This window comes from Megalobrama amblycephala, linkage group LG15, assembly GCF_018812025.1.
Source record: "Megalobrama amblycephala isolate DHTTF-2021 linkage group LG15, ASM1881202v1, whole genome shotgun sequence".
Taxonomy (NCBI): Eukaryota; Metazoa; Chordata; class Actinopteri; order Cypriniformes; family Xenocyprididae; genus Megalobrama; species Megalobrama amblycephala.
In genome coordinates, this window is record NC_063058.1 from 20,053,632 (window position 1) to 20,069,346 (window position 15,715).

General features: G+C 38.0%; 1 pseudogene; it reads left to right on the forward strand.

Annotated features, from left to right (window-relative positions):
- The first annotated feature begins 2,793 nt into the window (after positions 1 to 2,793).
- Positions 2,794 to 13,894, forward strand: LOC125247071 (annotated as a pseudogene).
- Positions 13,895 to 15,715: the final 1,821 nt, after the last annotated feature.

Here is a 15,715-nt window from a genome sequence, read left to right on the forward strand (position 1 = left end):
CTGGCATTAGTTGTCCGGGGGCAATTCCAATATAATCTCAAAGTGAAATGACTCATACAAAAGCACAACCACATACAGTACACCCAATTGTAGGCTATTTAGCATGCAAATTCATGTTCCTTCTGTTTCATGCTTTTGCATTATTATCATGGGTATGTCACACTATAACCGAGTCTGATACATGGATTTCAACTCTTCTTGATTTCTGTTCAGCATCACCACAAACTGTGTTTTGGTGAAATCTATATTGTACAAATTACAAAAGGCATCCAAAAAGAGATATTATCTATTATCAGAACTATGTTTTCATTTTTACTCAGAACTATCTTTTCATTTTTACTTTTTTTGGGTCAAGAAAATAATCGGAATTAATTGAAAATAATCAGTTTGTTTACAAATTGGACAGTGCTATTGTGTCTCGAAGCATATGTCTCAGGACACGCCCTGAATAACTGATGTATCTAACTCCAGCTAAGTAAGTCTATTTAAAGGGATAGTTCACCCAAAAATGAAAATTTGATGTTTATCTGCTTACCCTCAGGGCATCCAAGATGTAGGTGTCTTTGTTTCTTCATTAGAACACAAATGATGATTTTTAACTTCAACCGCTGCCATCTGTCAGTGGTATAATGCAAGTCAGCGGGAACTTGGACTATAAGAGTAAATAAAACACGACAGACAAATCCAAATTAAACCCTGCGGCTCGTGACGACACATTGATGTCTTAAGACACGAAACGATCGGTTTGTGCGAGAAACCGAATAGTATTTATATCATTTTTTACCTCTAAAACACCACTATGTCCAACTGTGTTCATCACTCGATTCGTGAGGTCTGATCGCGCTCTGACAGCGGCAGTGATGTCTAGCACTCATTGAAGTATATGCACGAGACATAGTGGTGTTTTAGAGGTAAAAAATGATATAAATACTGTTCGGTTTCTCGCACAAACCGATCGTTTCGTGTCTTAAGACATCAATGTGTCGTCACGAGCCGCAGGGTTTAAGTTGGATTTGTCTGTCGTGTTTTATTTACTCTTATAGTCCCGCTGACTTGCATTATAACACTGACAGATGGCAGCGGTTGGAGTTAAAAATCATCATTTGTGTTCTAATGAAGAAACAAATACACCTACATCTTGGATGCCCTGGGGGTAAGCAGATAAACATCAAATTTTCATTTTTGGGTGAACTATCCCTTTAAGTCAATTTATGTTATGGCCATTATGGTTGGCTGGCATAGGCTGGCATTCCCTCAGCATGGCAGAGTGGGTATTTATTCCCCATAGTATCGATACAGGGCAGAGTGTTGAGTTCTGCTTTGAAAGGGAACGTCTCAGGTTACGACTATAACCAAGGTTCCCTGAGAAGAGGAACAAGACACTTTGTCTTGTTTCCATGCCTCGAGCTTGCCTGCACTTCTCCTTCAGACAAAGAAGTCGATGATGTACATTGCATCTCCATGGTATTGATCCAAGACACAGTGTCTTCTTCCCCTTCTCGAGGAACCATTGTCAGAATCCTGCACTGACAGTCTTGTCTGTTTTGTCTTTGTTTAATGTTGCCTTGTTTGTCTTGTGCCTGAACACATTGCTTTGTCTTCGTTTGTGTTTGCCATGTGCTCCTCTTGTCCTGCCTCCTTGTTTCTCATTACTACGCCCCTTTGTTTAATCCTTGTCTATCCTTGTTGGCCTGATTGTCTTCACCTGTTTCTCATTTACTCTGCTCCCTTTATATTGTGCTCCTTTCCCTCATGTCTTTGCTGGTTTGATGCATTCATTGTGTGTGTATGTGCATTTTTAGCAGGTCTTGTCAGTCAGTGCTAGGGTTAGTTTTGCTTGTTTATTTGCTTTTGATAATTTTAGTTTTATTGTTCCTTTGTTTTTGCTCTAGTAGTTTAAGTCTTTTGCTCCAGTTCTCCCAAACCTTATTTTGGATACTTTCTAGATTTTGATTTTGTTGCTATCTAGTTTTTTCTTATTTTCTCCTGTTCCCTGTAATGCTGGGTACACACCACAAGATTTTGGGCTGATTCCCTTCCAACAAACCTAGGGTAATGTCCCAATTATCTTGATGGTTCTACAGATTATCTTTTCAGATTTTCCTGTGGTGTGAGGTATGATAAGAGAGACTGAATCTGCTCGGAAGGAAGTCGGAGCCGCCCGATCACGAATTGTAAATATACAACATGTTTGATTTGTGGGGGCAAAGTATATTTTAGAATGAGCTCATCCCCAAAATGGCTTAATTATCATATAGAAGAAGAAAGTCAACAGTTATATTGTTTATGTACCATTTGGGGTGACCACATCCTGAGCAAATGGTCAATTGCAGATTGGGAATGGGTGTGGGACACATTTGCAGACAATGGGCACAACTTAATTAATACAGACCACAGCTGTTACATCAGGAGCAATTTCATTTACATTAAGAGTGGTAAAAGTTTTGAGATTTGGATGTTCTGGGTTCATTCTGATGCTGATGAACCCAAGGTGCTTCATGTCACTGCTATACTGCAATAAACTTCATCAAGATCTTCAACGTCCTCATCATTCCTAACAGTACAATGTAAAAACAAATATGTACACAAGTACATTGTATTATTAATTTCAATATTAGCACACAGTAGTTTTAGACACTTATTATAAAGAGGGACCAGAATATTTTCCTACCCTGCCGTGCAGGTATATCAGGCACACCCACATACAACCAAATGTAGGGTATTTATTATGCAAATTCATGGTTCTTTTGTTTCTTGCTTTTGCATTGTTATCATGGATGTGTCACACTATAACCGAGTCTGACACACAGATTTCAACTCTTCTTGATTTCTCTTCAGCATCACCACAAACTGTGTTTGGTGAAATCTACATTATCTATACAAATTACAAAAGGCATCCAAAAACAGTTATTATCTATTATCAGAGCTAACTGTGTTTTCATTTTTATTTTTTGTCAAGAAAATGTCCACTTCAGGCATATTTTCTTTATTCTCATCTTCAGATCGAAGAAGTGATCAAAATGATGAAGATGAAGATAGTGATAGTTCTCAAAATGAAAGGTTAGTATACATTTGATTTTTCTTATTAATACATTTTGAGATAAATATTTTATATGCTTTTATAAGTCTAGTTTATTTCTTATTGAACATTTAGAAAAAGTACATTTATATTTATATTTAAGGCAAGGCAAGTGTATTTATATAGCAAATTTAATAGCAAATAACTTCAAAGTGCTTTACGCTGGCATCATAAAGGGTGTGTGAGAGAGAACAATAAAAAAGGCCATTATAAAATGATTTTATCAACAAATATGAACAGTAAAGACAATAAACAAATAAAATAAACAAAAGTTTAATTAAAATGGTTAAAAACTATTTAAAAAGGAAAGAAAAAGTCTGTATAAAATGAAATAGACTTAAAGGGTTAGTTCACCCAAAAATAAAATTTCTGACATTAATTATTCACCCTCATGTCGTTCCAAACCCATAAGACCTTTGTTCATCTTCGGAACAAAAATTAAGATATATTTGATGAAACCCAAGGGGGTAATAAAGTAGTAAAGAAATCATTAAAACAGTCCACGTGACTACAGTAGTTCAACCTTAATGTTATGAAGGGACGAGAATACTTTTTGTGCTTAAAAACAACACCAAAATAAGGACTTTATTCAACAATTTCTTCTCTATACTGTCAGACTCCTATGTAATAAACGCAGTTCAGCACTTCCATGTTTACAGCTGAACGCTGGCTCAGTATTCAGTATTCGGACATAAACACGGAAGCGCTGAACTGGGTTCACTGCGTCAACTGCGTACGGGACTGTCAGGGTAGAGAAGAATTTGTTGAATTAAAGTTGTTAATTTTGTTTTGTTTTTGCGCACAAAAAGTATTCTCGTCCCTTCATAACATCAAGGTTGAACCACTGTAATCACACTGACTATTTTAACAATCTCTTCAATACTTTTCTGGGCCTTGAAGGATGGTATTTACATCATTTTTGGGTGAACTAACCCTTTAATGAAATAATACAGTGCATTCAGTGATGTTTTAGAAATAAAATGTAGGCTATATCTTTATCTTTTTAGTCAGGAAATGAAGGGAGAAGTTCACAGTTATTTAGAGGAAAGCATTCGTCCATACATTGATCTGATCGACAATCTGCGGTCAGTTGGCATTCACAAGGACTTAGCATTACCGACTATTGCAGTGATCGGAGACCAGAGTTCTGGGAAAAGCTCTGTGTTGGAAGCGCTTTCTGGAGTTGCATTACCAAGAGGAACCGGTGAGGACTGGTTTTACTCTGCTTTATTGTATATTCATACATATTCAAAGAGTATTCTAATTTTGTAAACACCTGCACTGGTGTTTTTGTAATATATAATCTTTTCCCCTAATTTACCACTGTTACGTTTTGTACTGATTGTTATTAACTGAACTGTGTTTGCTATAGGAATTGTCACCAGATGTCCACTAGAGCTGAGGCTGAAGAAAGTAACTGGAGTCAAGTGGAAGGCTGTTCTATCCTACCGTGAAAAGAAAATTGAATTTGTGGATTCATCATTAGTTGGAAGACATGTTGAAACAGGTTAGTAAAATCTGTTTTGGTTTTTCTTTTAAAAGTGTTAAGAATTAAGTATTCAATGCTTTTTTAAAAAACACTGTTGCCTAATATGCATTAACATTTTTGGTTGAGACTGAGGGAACTATGTGTAAAATGTAGGGCTGTCAGTCGATTAAAAATTTTAATCTAATTAATTACATGCTCTGTGATTAATTAATCTAAATTAATTGCATACATAATTTTTTACTAACCACTCTTGCTAAATGGGGTAAGAACACTTATGTTCTCATTTCAGAGTTGTTCGAGTAAATGATTCATTATAGACCATGTGGACAGATCAGTTGTTGTCATGATTCATTCAAATGAATCTGTTCAAATGAGTCATTAGGTCGCGAATTGGACATTAGCGGATGTTGACGCGTTGCGTGCGAATCGCGACTGTTATTAGGACATTGCAAAACATTTGTCAACACAAAAAACACTTAACCACTGAATAGGATTTTCTTTTTGTTTACTGAAAGTGTGGTTTATGTCAGCTGCACCTGCAGGGCGCCTGTCAGAGAAGATGAGGTGACATTCTTTTGAGCACTATTCAATCACACCCATCGGTTATTCAGGAAAGACATTCTCCAAATGCACCTCGTGAAACATGGATTCGATCTTACGAACTTTTAGCATTGTGTCAGTTGATTTAGATTATTATGTGTGAGGTAGAGAGAGTGCAAAGACGGTGCTTACTTTGAAGAAGAAGAGAGCTCGCGTGCACGAGGGAGGAGCTCTGCTCGTTATGTCCGTCAGCGCAGCAGTCGTCTCCCTCCTTATTCACCTGGCGGCCATTTTGAAAACTCGAACGCCGTTAAGGGGTACACAAACCCGGAAGTTGGACTCCAATACAGTACTATCAATCAGTAGCAGCAATGGAAACTTTGTGGACTACGAATCTTGCCATTTTTACATATGATTTGACTGTTTATTTTAATAAATATTAAAAATATAAAAGGTGTGCATCGTAGCTGACATGTAGATGAACACTTTACAGTTGTTTTTATGGCTGTTAATTCTTCCCTTCAAATGTTATTGAGCATTAAATTATGGTATATTTATGTATGAGCATATATACAGTAGTGAAAAATAACCATATTTACACATGATTTGAGTTTATTTTAATAAATATTAAAAATATAAAAGGTGTGCATCATAGCTGACATGTAGATTAACACTTTACAGCTGGTTTTATGGTTGTTAATTATTCCCTTCAAATGTTATCGAAGTTAGAATCGTGCATACCAATGTCGGATGTAACTTTAGAGACAGTCCTTAAATTTGCGAATATCAAACGTCTGACGTCAAACCAACTTTATGCCAGTGACCAGGATGCCTTCTGATATTTTTTATCCAGCATTATTCATAGCTTTCTCGTCTTTTTTAGACCTTTTCACTGACGTAATGACGCAATGACGTGCACTTGCTAGTCTGTTCCATTTACGTGTTCTCCGAATGCTAAAGAGGATCCTCGCCTAGCCTCTGAAGGAAGTGACTTGGAAGGACCAGTCCTGCCAAGGAAGTATCCTTGACATTGAGAAACGCCTACAGTTGAATGGTGGCTAGAACGGCTCCAGGTTCAAAGGTCATTACGGAATGGATTAATCTGCGTTATTTTTTTAATGCGTAATTTTTTCTCAGATTAATTAATCGAAATTAACGTGTTATTTTGACAGCCCTAGTAAAATGTACTAATATATAGCTAAACTAAATGTACTATATATACTACCAAATAAAGTCTACCTTTAATGTAACATTAACCACAAAGTTAAGCCTAAAAAACATACTTAGTCACACTTTTACAGAGTTAAAGGGTTAGTTCACCCAAAAATTACATTTCTGTCATTGATTACCCTCATGTTGTTCCAAACCCGTAAGACCTTCGTTTGTCCTTAGAACACAAATTAAGATATTTTTGATGAAAACTGAGGGTATCTGATCCACACATATGCAGCAATGACACTGCATCTTTTGAGGTCCAGACGGGTATTAAAAGACATTGATAAAACAGTAAATCAGTGGTTTGGAGTGCCAAAGTCACGTGATTTCAAAAAATGAGGCATCGTTATGCCATAAGTCTTGAAATTTCAATGGTTCACGTGACTTTGGCAGTTTGACACACGCTCTGAACCACTGATTCGAAGCAAAAGATTCGTAAAGCTTCGAAGCGTCATGAAGCAGTGTTTTGAAAACGCCCATCACTAGATATTGTTGAAAAAGTCCCTGAAAAAGTAAAATACCTGTAGGCCAGTAGAAACGTTTACAAACATTAAAAACAACATAGATCTCTTCACTCCACAAAAAAAAAAAAACATAAATAAATAAATGAAAAAAATTAATAAAAAAATTCAAATTTAATGGTATTCAGAACAGGAATGAAAATTATAATTAGCCTATAAAACAAACAAATGATAGTGACATTCATTATAAACAACATTAATAATAAAAGCCTAGCATAAAAATTTTATTTAAAGGAAAACAAAACTGCCAGCATGTGGGAAATTCAAATAAACTTGGGCTCTAAAGATAACACTTTCATTTGGCACAAATTCAAATGTGTCCAAAATTTTGCAGCAAATTATAACAACACTGAGTATATTCCGGAAAATACAGTTTGGTATTGGTGAAAAACACTGTTTGCACGGGGAGTGTGCCTTGCAACCATGGAGACATTTGTGAGAGACGCTGCGTAATATCATTGCGTCTGCTGTTGTCATTTGTGTTGTAAAACAATTATGTGATTCTTGCAATTCAAAGAAGTAGTTACTAACGTAACCTTTGTTCCCTGTGATAATGGGAATGAGCATTGCATATGGGGAAAACATTCTTCTCAGAATACTGAAGCCTGATTGGTTCATGTGCACCTGCACGGACAAATGGCTTTGGACGGGGCCAACTGCCTATTTTAGTCACTCTGGAAGCCATTTTCATCCAAATTTTTCCAATGAGGAGTGGCAGCGTCGACTCATGTGCAGGCGCAGCAAGCTATGCAATGCTCGTTCCCGTTATCTCAGGGAACCAAGGTTATGTTATTAACTGAAACATTCCCTTCCGTTGCGGTGCACTTGCATTGCATCAGTAGATAACATGTATGAGGAATGTAATTCAAAGCACCGTGCTACTAGCAGAGAATGGAATGCTGTCCTGCAAGCCCGTAGCCTGGGGGCGCTTGGTGACAAGGGCCCCATAGCAGGCTACATGAAAGATAGGGACTTAAAAGGTTTGTCCAGGAAAACAGGCTTGGGACAGGAGCTGGAGCCCCTGGGGCATGATGCTGCCCGAAAAACCCCAGGGAAATGGTTAAGCGAACAATATCCATGCATGAAGAGCAAGGACGTCTAAGTTGTAAAACCTGGCAAGGATGGTGAGGACCAGCTGGTCGCTGCACAGATGTCGGCAATGGACACTCTGCTAAACAAAACACAAGAGGAGGCCATTCCCCTGGTGCAGTGAGCCTTCACCCCTATAGGGCACTGCAAGTCCAAAGACTTGTAAGCCAGTGCTATCATGTCTACAATCCAATGACTCTGCTTCGTAATTGGCAGCCCCTTCGAGCAGCCTCCGAAGCACCCAAATAGTTGCTCTGACTGCCTGAACTGGCTAGAGTGCTCAATGTACACCCTAAGGCCCGAACCGGGCAGAGTGGGTATGGCACTTGCTCATCCTCAGTGAAAGGGAGAGCAGAGAGCATTATGACCTGTAAGGTGTGGAAAGCACCTTAGGCACATAGATTATTGGTCTAAGGATGAATTTAATGTCATTAGGCCCAAACTCAAGGCAAGATGCAACCACTGAAAGAGCCTGCAAATTCCCAACTTGCTTGACCGATGCCAAAACTAGCAGAAGGGCTGTCTTTAGCAAGAGAGGCCAAAGGTCGTTGTTGTGGGCGGCTCAAACGGAGGGCTTCGGGGCACCCTCAGGACTGTTGACAGGTCCCAAGATGGCACCGTGAGGGAGCGAGGTTTATTCAGCCTCCTGGGCCCTCTAAGAAACTTGACAACCAAGTAGTTTTTCTCAAAAGACTGGCCAGCTATAGGAGTGTGGTTTACTGCAAAGTATACCTTGAGTGTGGATGAGGTGCATCCACCATCCAGCAGCTCCTGTAAAAATGAAAGTATTGATGCGATCTCGCAAGGTAGAGTCTATGGCTGAAAACCAGCTGGTGGCCAGGGAAGCTTGGTGTACACTTTTTCCTCCATGCTGTCAACTGAAGTGAGGGCAGACAAAAAGGAATAGTATACACGTCCTGAACGGGCGACGCGCACCATGACTTATTCAGTTCTTCGTAAACTTTGGGTGTCGCCCCAGCTGCAGTAACCATTCATCGAGGTGATTGTGGGCAGGCTCCTCTTGAGCCTCCACTCCACTACAGCCTTCGTAAAGTAAAGTCTTCTGCTTTAGATGCAGCCAGAGACCTAGTGTAATCAAAGTCCTCCTTTGAGCCAACAAATGAAACCATACTGCTCACACCAGGACGCTGGTCTTCGTGGGTGAAGAGAACAGGAGATTCATCACGCTGAGGGGAGAGTGAGGCACGTGATTGCTGGGCCGACATGAGCTCACTACAGCCTGTTGCTCTGCCCTGTGGCTCCACTGTTTCTTCCATCACGGCTCGAGAGGGGAAGAGAATAGGAGAGTGCGCGAGATGGGATTGCTCTCTTTTAAAAAAGTGATCTTTGAGCACAGCAATGCGAGACTCAAGCTGGTCTCTGTGAGTGCAGCCTCGGCGTGAATGTGTCCCAGGCAAACGATACACTCAGTGTGCTGGTCCAAGGGAAGCAGGGAAACTCTACATAAGCTACACTCATGGTGCAGCATTTTGCAACAAATGTCACTTAAAATTTGCTCTTTTAAGTGGAATTTACTCTTACATAGTGACCAGATAGCCGCAGAGGAGAAGCACTGTTAATCTGCTGCTTGAGGCTTGTTTTAACGATGAGCAGAAAGACTTCTTCTCTTCAGAGTTAGTGAGAAGATTATCTTTGTGCTTGAAGGAGAAAAATTCTGATGAAAATGTCTTTCAGCACGACTTAAATAGGCAGTCGGCCCACCTATTTTTGGCAGGCTGAAAAGCCATCATCTATGCAAGTGCTATTGACAGCTTGACGTAATGCGAGTGAACCGCATTGAAAGGGAACATCAATTTATGGTAGCATAATTGACACCTTTTATATGATGAAAGTTAAAAAGCTAAAATATATGTTACAGCCCAGAATGAACTGGCAGGAAAAGGTGTTGGAATATGTGATGAGCTCATCACTTTAGAGGTCATGTCACCAGATGTGTGTGACCTCACACTGATCGATCTACCTGGAATTGCCCGAGTCCCAGTTAAAGGACAACCAGAGGATATTGGAATACAGGTGAGCTGTATAATCTGATTTATCACGCCCCATTCAGTACCATACCAGTTTTAAATCTATGTCTAATGTCTTGTAGATTAAAAGTCTGATAACAAAGTTTATTGAGATGCAAGAGACTATAAACCTGGTAGTGGTCCCTTGTAACACTGACATTGCAACAACAGAAGCATTAAAAATGGCACAAGAAGTAGATCCTGAGGGCAAAAGAACTATTGGTAATGCACATTTTACATTTCTTAACTATTTTTTTTACTTTTATCTATTAATATTTTTAACATTTACACTATTTTTCATTCTCATTTCACAGCTATTTTGACCAAGCCAGACCTCATAGACAAGGGAACAGAGAGGAATATCCTGGACATTGTCCACAACAAAGTAATTCCTCTCCACAAAGGTTACGTCATGGTGAAGTGTAGAGGACAACAGCAGATCGATGAGAAAATTCCTTTGGAGGAGGCGAAAGAAATAGAGAGGGATTTTTCCAAAACCATGACTATTTCAGGTTACAGTTTGACGATAATATAATTTAAGTTTGTGTTCAAAAAATGAGTCTGAAAGACTTGATTTGAACTGTTTAGGTCAGGTTTTGTTTTCAATTTCTACTAGTTGTCTACATTCTTAAAAATAAAGGTTTCAAAAGTGATGCAGTGATGCCACAGAAGAGTGTGAAGAACAATTTATAACATTAAAGAACCTTTTTTATTACTAATAAAAGTGTTCCATTGATGTTACTATTCTTAATACCTGGTAAACAAGTTATTTGGACTAAACTAAACCACCTTACAAAAAGTGCTTTGTCATTTTCTACAGATGCCTCTTGAAAGAGGATAAAGCAACTATTAAATTTCTTGCCATCAAACTGACTCAGAATCTTGTTGATCATATCAAAGTAAGTTTTTAAATGTCTCACTCTAAAGGCCTCCTTACACTGAATATGAATGTAGTTGTACAAAAAAACTGCAATTAATGGCAGCGTGAATTGCAAATGATAATAAATCATGTTTTTTTTAATCCATCTTTGCCAGAAATCACTGCCACAGCTCAATGAGCAGATAATAACACAGTTGTGGGACGTGAAGAATGAGCTCAAAGAGTGTGAGGCTGGACCGCCAAATGACCCTAAGGGGGCCAAACAGTTCCTCATTGAAGTAGGATCTCAAGTCATCACAACTTTTTGCTTCTGAGAATTATCATTTAGTGTCCAGATTGCAGGAAACGTTTTGTGTTTGTTGTGATATTCTCCTTCTTCCTTGTGTACCTGCTGTAAAAATATCTTGGTGTCAGATGGTGCCAAATCTCATCCACTGTTTAAGCACACGTACACATCACTGTCTGACACTAGGTGGTGCTATGGTTTATAGAGTTCATGATTGAAACGCTGCATCTTCCTTGTGTTGTTGTTGTTGTATTGTAAATTATTTTCTCATCCAAATGTGTTTTTTTAACCTCCCCAGAGAAAACACTTTTGCTGTAAAATGATAATGTACAATAACATGCTTATGTAACAAATATTATCTCTTTATCACAGATCTTAAAAAGATTCAATGATCAAATCAACTCCTTATCATCAGGGGAGCTGATTAATCCAGAAAATGTGTTTTCCCAGCTTCGGGCCGAATTCAAGAAGTGGAATGATCATCTTAACCATACAAAGCCAACCTGTCTGTATATTTTCAACATTATACATGCTATAACCTTGAATTCACTGCTGTTGTGATTTTCTAAGAGTTATAAGCTTACAAAAAGTCAGTTCTTTTAATAAAAAATCCATCTTGTTCCTAAACAAGTTTGCAGTATGACAGAGTTTAGCAAGAATTACAGAGGGAGGGAATTGCTCGGTTTCAGCAACTACAGAATGTTTGAGTGGGTTCTGCAGCGCCAAGTGGCCACACTTAAGAAGTCAGCCATGGAATTGCTCAGTGTCATCAAAGGTACCATCACACATTTTATCTCCATTATAAAACTAAATGATTAGATCACAATTGAAATGATGTTTAATAGTTTCAGCATATCTAAATTGTGAAGCTTGTTGTTTATTTATGTATTTCTCCTAAAGAAATCATCCTCAAGCAATTAAAAGATGTGTCATATAAATGCTTTCGGAACTACTCTGTACTTCAACATATCACAGAGGTAAATATTGCTACAATAATCATTTTTCAGTTATTCATTTTGGGATAAAATCCATTTTAGGCCTAATTTCAGTGTTCTGTTCTGTTTCTTTTAGTGTTCTGTTATGTGTTTTTGCAACATAGAAAAAAAGAAAAACATTACAGAACAATGTAGGCTTACTGAAAAAGGTTTTTCAATTGCATGTGTTTTTCATTCAACAAAACAGTTAAAACTGAAAGAGCATTTTAATTATAATTCAGAAAAAAAGGTGAAAAAAATAGTTTTTCACAGCAGTTTAAAAACTGTTCATTGTACTCTCGTTTTAATTTTTAATTAAATTATCATTAAATTTCCCTTTTTAAAAAAAATTATTCAACATTTTAAAATAGTTTTTAAAAGGGGGTATCACCGAAATTGAGAAGCTCTTCCACTGTAATTGCCTCACTTGCTGCGTGCTTTTGTGTTTGTAACCCAATGCTTTGTAAGCCAATATTCCAACCCCCAAAACCTGGAATATTCCTTTAATCGGGTTCTCTTTCCTCTTCATTTGAAACCATAGACCAAAATCAACAACATACAGTCAAGTCAGGAAGATAAGACTGAACAGAGGATCTCAGAGCAGTTTGAAATGGAAAACATGGTCTACACTCAAGATCCCATCTACTTGAACATCTTGAATGAGATTAGCGAAGAGACATTTTCAGAAGAGCAGTTACCAGTCTTTGACATAAAGAGCAAGTACAGTGAAATGCTGCAGGCGTATTATGAGGTAGATTTTTTTTTTAATTTTCAGTAACAAATATGAATGAAGCTTTGTTCAGAGACTGAATGAACTGCAGTGCTTAGTGCTTAGTGATTTTCTTTCAGATTGTGGTGCAGCGGATGGCTGACCAACTGCCCATGATGATCTCTTTTTTCATGCTGAAGCAGACTGCCCACCTCCTGTCTACTGACATGTTGAGTTTACTGGACGGGGCAGATGTGAGCGAGCTCCTGTCTGAGGCCACTGAAGTTGGTACAAGACGCAGAGACCTACATGCCCGTCTGGACCGTTTGACTGCTGCTCAGAAAGCACTTAATGATTTTATTTGAGGGACCTACTGACTTGTCACATCTGTTTAAGGTTTTTCATGTCATGTGATTCCTTAATCTCCTCATTTGTTCTTTAACGACGACTAGCATCCATAGGTGCATTACCAAAACCTTCTGCTCCAGAACAGAGTTTAGATTCTATTCATCAGCCCTGTCTCCCTAATAAATTCAAAGAAAGCTTTACTGTTTATCTCACTTGACCATTTTATTAAAGCTTTAATATTTAATTCCTGAGGTCTGTTTTTCCTCATTTCTTCTATCATATTGTTCCTTTCCTGCTCATATTTAGTACATTCAGTAATTGCATGAGATATAGTCTCCTTAACCTGCCATTGTTCACAAAATCCATTTGGATGTTTTCCTATTGTTTTGGGAGTGCTGTTTAAATTGGAATACCCTAAACTTATTCTACTGTAAATACATTTTTTTCTTGATTTACCTACATATCTTATTTTTTAATTTACTTTATTAATTAAGCTGTAAACCCCTTTCCCCACTTTTCCACTTTATTGCTTTTAGTATATTAGTACTGTATCCACATTATTCTATTGCTTAATTTCAGATTAATAGCTTCTCCTCATGCATTGTGGTCATGTGTTTCCTTTGTTTGATGTGTTAGGTTTTCATTGGTTGATTTTGTCATATGTTAATCAGTTCTGTTTTGTCATTGGTTCATTGTCTTTATCATGCTCAGGTGTATCTTGTTTGTCATAGTCCATGTGTATATATAACCCTTTTGTTTCCATAGTCCTTTTGTTAGCTTTGCTTTTTTTTCATGTAACCATGTATGTCAAGTTCAAGTCATAGTCAAGCACTCTTGTTAATGGCACTGTTTAGTTCTGTTTGTTTTGTATTTGGTTTGTGTTTTGTTTATTAAACTGCACTGTAAACCCTAATAAGTTGCTTCTACTCAAATTATTTGAGGAAACACATCCCTGTAGTTTAACTGAGTACCTAAAAATACTTGTTTTATCTTCAAAACTTGTTTTAAGTTGACCTAATGTGGTCTTCCCATTGAATAAATTATTTTTTATATTTTTGTGTTTGTTTTTAAGACCCTTTTTAGGACCTTTTTAAGACCTTTTGTAGGACATTTAAATTACTTAACTAAAGTGTAAAATGATAGAACCCAAGGACTGAATTGCTAAGGAGAAGTAACACCCCAGCTGACAGGTTGTAACAAGTGGTTACATCAGGACCTGAGGTTGGATTGATGATGTAAATGGTATGCTTCCTTTATTTTATGATCTGCCTTCTAATAAGTGTGGCACATGGCTTGGGGGTAGAGACGTTCAATTCCTTCCCCATAAAAATGGGGTGTTTAAGTAAGGAAACACCTGGAGTATGTAACCAGGTTACTTGTTTTTTGACTGACTCTAATCTTTGTTGCTCTATTACTATCTTTAACAGCATCCATGAGACTGGGAGATCAAGTAACCTTGCTTTCCCTTTCTGATACTGCAGAATCTCTCTGCTTTCTGTCACTATGGCTGGTGCTGCCTCATTAGTCTTTAAGTAGGATGGCTCCCTGGTGGACAGTAGCATTGTTGAAGTACACAAATCAAGTACTTAAGTAAAAGTACATACCCTAAAGTATTACTATCACCATGGAAACTGTCTAGCCACACCCTAACAACCATTTAAAGCACCCTTGCAACTGATACCATAGACTGCCATTATAAAAGGCCCAGATGGATATCTTTGCAACACAGTGTCATAGAGGCATGGGGGTGTGCTCATTTTACTCAGGCAACAGTCTCTCAGGATCATTGTGAAGCTATCAAGCCACGCCTTAACAACCACTGTCGAGCACCATAGCAACCGAAACCCAAAGAGGGATATCTTGGGGGACATGTTTATATCATCCATACTGACAAGCAGCCTTTGGAGTATCATCATTGGCAACTGCCAAGCCATTCCCTAGCATCCAAACAGAGTACCCTAGCAATCATTTAGCAAGACCCATATCTCTGCATCAGAACATCATAGAGACAAGGGGGTTGGCTCCTTTGACTCATGCTAGCAAACAGGACTTCCAACATGTTGTAAAATCTTCACTGTTGAGATGGTGATATGGACAATATGGTGATATCAAGCCTTACAGTTCACCTTTTTACAGGAGATTTAGTTCAGAAGCAACTGACAGCTGTGACCTAAAGATGAGTTATTTACAAAAATCAATCTTAAAATTCGTCATTTGTAACTTACTTTTCGCGCCATCAGTCGCACACATTCTTGTCTCATTTTGAGCCAGTCTTGTAAATTGAGTTAACATAGTATGGACCAACCATTTTTGAGATTTCAATATTTCAATCTTTTCCTATTCGAGTGGATAAGATCTTGCATAACTGGCATTAGTTGTCCGGGGGCAGTTCCAATTTAATCTCAGAGTGAAATGACTCATACAAAGGCACAACAACATACAGTACACCCAAATGTAGGCTATTTAGTATGCAAATTCATGTTCCTTCTGTTTCATGCTTTTGCATTATTATCATGGGTATGTCACACTATAACCGAGTCTGATACACAGATTTCAAC